Genomic DNA, 6,606 nt, shown 5'->3' on the forward strand with positions numbered 1-6,606 from the left:
CACGATCCCACAGTTCCTGCATTCGAGCCCCATGTGGGTCTCTGCTGACAGCTCAGAGCCTGGAGCCTGCTTTGGATTCTGTGCCTCCCTCTCTCTCTCTGTCCCTTGTCCACTCACTCCCTGTCTCCCTCTCTCTCCCTCTCTCCCTCTCAAAAATACATATTAAAAAAAAGAAATATATTTCATCATTCAAATCATGTGTGTATATATATATATATATATATATATATATATATGTATGTGTGTGTGTGTGTGTGTATGTTTATATATGTACACACATATATATATATTTCTCAGTTATATTTACTCTTCATCCACAGTTCCTAAGAGCCATACATGTAAAAGGGGTGTCTTGTTATTAATGATGGTGACTTTTAGACCCCATCCAAGGGCAGGGCTAGTTGACAGGAAAACCAACCCTGTAATCAGGGAACTGGAACTTTCAGCCCTGGCCCCACCCCCACCTCTGGGAAGGGGAGAGAGGCTGGAGGTTGAATCAGCCAATGATTTAGTCAATAGTGACTATCGATGAGGCCTCCATAAAAAAAAGCAAAGGGACTGAAAAAAAACCAAAGGGACTGGGTTTGGAGAGCTTCCCGGTTGGTGGTGAACAGGTGGAGATTTGGGAAGAATGGTGGGCCTAGAGAAGGCATGAGAGCTCCACACCCTTTCCCCAGACCTCCCTCTATGTATCTCTTCATCTAGCTGTTGATTCATGTGGGAAATAAGTTCAAGAATTCCCTGAGCTTGCACCAGTGGGTTAACAAGGCTTAGGACGAAAGCGTCCAGAATAGCTAAACAGGGTAATAGACCACCACATAGGGTGAAATTGCCCAGAGCGGAGCTAATCTGCAAAAGAAAGGTGCCTCATTGACCCTGAGGTAGCATGCTCTATCTGTCTTGTCCCCTAGGGAAGTTAAGATAACAGACATGGCGCCTGGTGTCTGGTGCCTGCCATAAACAGCCATCTGCTTGGCGCTGGGATTTTGTTTTGTATTGACCCAAACCCCTAACACCGCATATCTTCAAAACCCTCTTTCACACACTTGAGTGTGTGATAACTGTTAATGATAACTGCTTCATTGTCCACCATGCTTGTTAGCCTTCTGATCCAAATAAAAGAGGAGGAAGGACCCTTACTCAGGGCTCTTGTCTCTACCCGGACATTAGCCCCTCTCACATTTAATTCTGCATCTGCTTTCTGGCTGGACAAGAGAGAACTCCAGACTCAAAGTCTGCGACAGATTCAAATCTTTTATCACATCTTTTAATAAACTGGTTAATGCAAGTGAGTGTTTCCCTGAGTTTTGCATGCTGCTCTAAGAAATTAAAAAAAACCTAAGGAGGAGGTTCTTGGAAACTTCAGTGTGTAGGCAGGTGGTCAAAAGACAGGTAACAGCCTGGGGCTTGTGATAAGTATCTGCGGTGGGGGGTGGAAGGTGTCTTGTAGGACTGAACCCTTCACCTGTGGAATCTGTTGCTATCTCCAGGTAGACTGTGGCAGAGTTGAGCTGAAAATTGCTTGGTGTTGTGGGGAGGAAACCGACAGGTGCATGTTGAAATTGCAGCTGGGTACCCTAAAAGAATATCCAAGGAACAGGGTGGAGGTTAGTGAGTAGAAAATTACTGACAGGAAGTATCAAGGGTAAGAGGGATTCTGGCAGAATAGACTTAATAGGAGTCTTATTGAAGGCAGGCCAAGTTGATTGGATAGAACCTGGTAGATTGTGGGGGATAAGGAATTTGATTGGATATTGAGTGTAGGGGATTTTAGGTAAGCCAGCTTAATATTTCTGCTACAACTGGGTAATGCAGGCTGGACAGGGAAAGCCAAGGTTTTACTGTACATGATTTGCAAATATTTTCTCTGAACCAGTAGGTAAAAGTCTTTGGCTTTAAGCCAAATTATCTCCTCATTTCAGAAGCTGAAAACAACCTGTGAGGTTGAAGAGTCCCTTTAGGATGCAGGTGGGGGCAGACCACAGAGCCACACAAAGGTCCCCTTTCCTCACGTTTGGTTTCTTCACCCCACAGCGCTGCTGTCTGTCCAGTGGAGCAAAGCAGGTCTCTCCTGGCTTCCCCCACCCCCTCCCTGCTTGCCTTGCCCCACACTCAAGGTAGCAATTTAGTAACTTTGGGGACTTGCCAGTTCCCTATTTTCTGAAAATATGTGTATTTTTAGATGGTAATTGTCATGGAAACCTCTCTTAGAAGGGATTTCACTGTCCTTCATCCAGAGCCTGAAATCCTGCATTTCCCAGCCCTGCTTTTTCCCTTTCACATGTAAAACACAGAGGGAAGTCACCAATAGCCCTTTCTTGCTTTTAAACTCTAATCCTAAATTGTATGTTTTTCTGTGCCACTGCTGAGTAACCAATTTTCCCTAAGATCATTCAGAACATATTTTGTCCCTAATGCAAACTTGCAGTGTCCCTGTGGGGCTAGTGGAGCTTCAGACCTTGTGGCAGCAGAAGGAAATCCTGCTCTCAGGTCTTCCTGTCCCCTTCCTCCCTCTGTCCTGCAGCCACATCTTCAGAGTGGCGGGGGTTCCCAGAGCTGGCCTCTCAGACCTTTCAAGCCCTGTCTACCCCTAGAGGCCTCATGCCCACCTCTGACTGTGGGACCCAAAGAATTTAACAAAAATCCCCTACCCCTGGACAAGCAGAGCAAGACTAATTCCATTTTGTGCTACACCCACCATCTCATGTATAACCCCCACATGACCTACTTATTGCCTAAGACATTCCCCCACCCTAGTCAAGCCGCTGAGCACACCCTTACTGGAAACCGGCTCATATAGGAATACAAAACCCCTAACTGCCAAAGAATGTAAACCCCGCCTTTTGATCACCAAACTTGCACGCCAATTCTGACCAGAGTGATAGGCTAGTTCAGTTACTATAGGGTAAATTGTAATTCAATTGGCCACCAGCGTGTGGACTGACATGACTATGCAACTTTCTGTGTGTGTTACAATCTCATTGGCCACTGGCCCCTATAAAACTGCTACGCCTCTTAACCTAGGGGTCCAAGTCTCTGCTCCGCTGTGTCAGGTATACTTGGGCCCAAGCTCGAGCTTGCAAATAAACCCTCATGTGCTTGCATCGGTATCGGCTCCTTGGTGGTCTCTCGGATTCGAAATCTGGGGCATTACATGACCCCGCAACTCAGCTGCAAAGGAACAGGGTTGTGGCTCTATCCCTTCTCATTTCTCATGTTGGGCTTTAGCCAAAACATTGGTTGCTTTTGTAAAGTGTGACCATCTCCCGTTGAAAGCCATCTATTGTTTACAATGTAGACTCTACCGGAGCGCCTGGGTGGCTCAGTCGGTTAAGCATCCGACTTAGGCTCAGATCATGATCTCACGATCCGTGTGATTGAGCCCCGCGTGGGGCTCTGTGCTGACAGCTTGGAGCCTGGAGCCTGCTTCAGATTCTGTGTCTCCCTCTCTCTGACCCGCCCCCGTTCATGCTCTGTCTCTCTGTCTCAAAAACAAATAAACAAAAAAAAATTTTTTTAATGTGGACTCTACCTGGAATGATCTGCCTTCACCATGTTTTAAGTTTGAAGAAAGCAGGTCTAATGTTCTGTGTACCTTGGCCATTGTTCCGTTGTGCCAAAGGCAAACTAGCTCTGAGGAACAGGAGAGAAGGGGGTCTGTCGGGGGGGCTGTGGTTGCTCCTCTGAGGGGATTGGGAAGCCCTGCCCAGGGCCCAGGGGACGCTCACGAAGCACCTCTTCCTCCTCCTGTTTCCAGCTTCCAGGCCACATTTACTGATGTGGAAAACAAAGGCAGAAGAAAAACAATTGAACAGCCTTACAACTTACAGCCCATTGACAAGTCCTTGAGACGACAGACAGTGTGACCTTCTAGGAACTCAGCTGCCTGCATGTTAGTAGTTTGCTAAGGGCAAAAAGCAATCTTAGCTTAACATTAGTCCAACCTCCTGGATCCTGTAAGTCTCTTTTAACATAATAAAAATTCCCTTGGAAACTTCCTTTATCTCTACCCACCCTCCCCCAGATGTATGTTAGCAATCATCCTCCAAGCATATGGTCCACTGACATACATCTGAAGTATCTCATGACTGAGGTGTTTCTAGAAAGTAATAAATGACCTTTTCCTAACACCAGTGAGCACCTGGAGGACCTGGAAACTTTCCTTCCCAATTCGTTACACTTCTGCTATCCCTAACCCCCTCCCGACTTGAAAGTATATAATGGGCCACTTCACACAACCCAGTGCAGCTCTTTCTGCCCAACGGTCCTGTCCCTGTGCTTTCCTAAAACCTCCCTTTTTGCACCGAAAACCCTGCAAGAATTCTTTGTTGACCATTTGCTCTGGACCTGAACATTTCACATCATTACCACCAGCAAGGAAAGCATCTTCATGACAATGATGGCCACTTCCTAAATAAAGCCCAAGAATGTAATCTAACTTAGCAAAAAAAGAAAGCCACTTAAAAGTGAAATGAGAGGGGCACCTGGGTGGCTCAGTCGGTTGGGCGTCCGACTTCGGCTCAGGTCATGATCTCTCGGTCCATGAGTCCGAGCCCCGCATCGGGCTCTGTGCTGACAGCTCAGAGCCTGGAGCCTGTTTCGGATTCTGTGTCTCCCTCTCTCTGACCCTCCCCTGTTCATGCTCTGTCTCTCTCTGTCTCAAAAATAAATAAACGTTAAAAAAATTAAAAAAAAAAAGTGAAATGAGAATGGTGGAATATTGAAAATGTTTTTAAGAGCATTTAAAGACGTTATACATATAAAATGAAAGGTAAATTTTAAAAAAGAATGTGAATTTCTTATTGTTCTTGTAATTTGTCTAAAAAGGAATATATATATATATACATATATATATATATATATATATATATATATATATATGAGAATATATATGAGATGGGGGAGCATAAGGCAGGATGAGGGCAACATACAAGCTAGCACACCCCTCCCCCACAGGTGGGATCTGTGTGATATCCCTTAGTCACTCCTGGCTGCCCAAGACCAAAGGAAAGGAAAGAAAACAAATGGTTAACTGATAGAGATCACGGTCCTGCAGGACGGGGCGGGGGGGGGGGGGGGGGGGCAGTCTTCATTAGTTTACACATATCTTAGTAAATTACAAGAAAAAGGCAATCTTAGCAATGGCCAGCCAGCCGGATCTCCAGAGCCCTATAGACTCAGTTTCCTGGAGCCCCAACCTCACCCTCCCCTGGATCCAGAGAGATGTAGGGAACAAAGGCAAGAAGGGAATGGCAGACAGTGTTGAATTTCCTTATAACCTGGGGCCCATTGACAAGTACTTGAGGCTGGCAGAGGAAACCATTTCTCCAGGGACTCCCTACCTACTTGATGTTAATGCTTTGCTAGAGGAAAAACAACCTTAGCTTGGCAACAGCAGGCCTGCAGTGATCTCTGAGTCTTTAGCATATGAAAGTCCTTGGAAACTTCCCTTTTGACTTTACCTCCCTCAAGTCCATGGGATATAACCAGCCTTTCTACACAATCCCACTGCAGCCCTTCCTGCCAACACGGGCCCGGTCCTGTGCTTTAATAAAATCACCTTTTGCACCAAAGGTGTCTTCTAGAATTCTTCCTTGGCTGTCATCTCCGGACATGTGATGAGGTTTTGGAGTGTCCGGAGATGACACATATACCTGACCCATGGTCTGGAATTCATCTACCCTTACCACAGAGTATTCTTAGAAATGGAGGTTTCCCTTGGAATCCAGGAGTTCACCAGAAAGATGTGGTCTCCAAGGACTTAGACGTGGATGGGATGCGCTCCAGCTCTGGTGTGGCCCGTCTCTCATCATCCTGCCACTGCCACTGCCACTTTTCATCCTCGTCCTCACCCTTCCAGGTGTCTCTCAGGTCAGCCTCCTTTGGACGAGGGTCTGGGAGAGTGACTGGGACAGCAGAGCTTCATAGAAGTTCCTCTCCCCCGGTGGGGCAGGAGGGCTGGCCGAGGAGAGTATTTGCGCCCTTGGGGAAGGATCTTTATCCTTCCTGAGCGGAGAACACACTGGAGGTGCCAGCAGACACAGTGGCTTCTCTCTGGGAGTCCCGCCTGCAGAGTCCCCACAGAGCAGGCACCCCGAGGGGAGCCGCGGGGCCAGATACGGCCCCTGGGGGGCGACCCAACAGCGAGGGGTGCAGGCCCAGGAGGCTGCAAGCATCCGAGGTGAGGGGCGGGGCAGGGGTGACCCAAGATCCATGGGGACACTGGGGGGCACCGGCGGGCGGGGGAGCTGCCTGCACAAGGTGGCACGAAGAGCTGTCCGCTTGCGGGCGAATCCCTGGACTCTGTAGAAAAGTCAGCGGGTGTCCTAGCTTGCGACCCGTCGGCGGCCAGCGCGCCCTTCGCCCCAGGCTCGCGAGGGCCACCGGGCCGGGTGACAGAGAACGGGCGCGCAGCGGGCCACGCACGGGCTCCAGAAAAGTCGAGGAGGGCAAAGGGCGAGGCCAACGGTCTGGCCCCGCGGGACTCGCTAGCCTCTGGCCGCGCGCACCGGGCTGCAGTTGCAGGGACCAGGCGTCGCCTCGCTCGGTGGGACCGGCCACGACCGCGGCGTGGGCGCGCAACCGCCGCCTCAGCGCCCTGGGTCC

At 48.8% G+C, this 6,606-nt stretch overlaps 1 long non-coding RNA gene across 1 annotated transcript; it reads right to left on the bottom strand.

The window, feature by feature from the left end:
- Positions 1-1,291: 1,291 nt before the first annotated feature.
- On the bottom strand, positions 1,292-6,522 carry LOC122208279. The gene is made up of 3 exons (XR_006197174.1): positions 5,688-6,522; positions 3,533-3,774; positions 1,292-1,577 (listed from the first exon to the last, which is right to left on the bottom strand). It is a non-coding gene; the product is annotated as an uncharacterized LOC122208279 (long non-coding RNA).
- Between the last annotated feature and the right edge of the window lie 84 nt (positions 6,523-6,606).

This window comes from Panthera leo, chromosome E2 (genome assembly GCF_018350215.1).
Source record: "Panthera leo isolate Ple1 chromosome E2, P.leo_Ple1_pat1.1, whole genome shotgun sequence".
In the NCBI taxonomy this organism is placed as follows: domain Eukaryota; kingdom Metazoa; phylum Chordata; class Mammalia; order Carnivora; family Felidae; genus Panthera; species Panthera leo.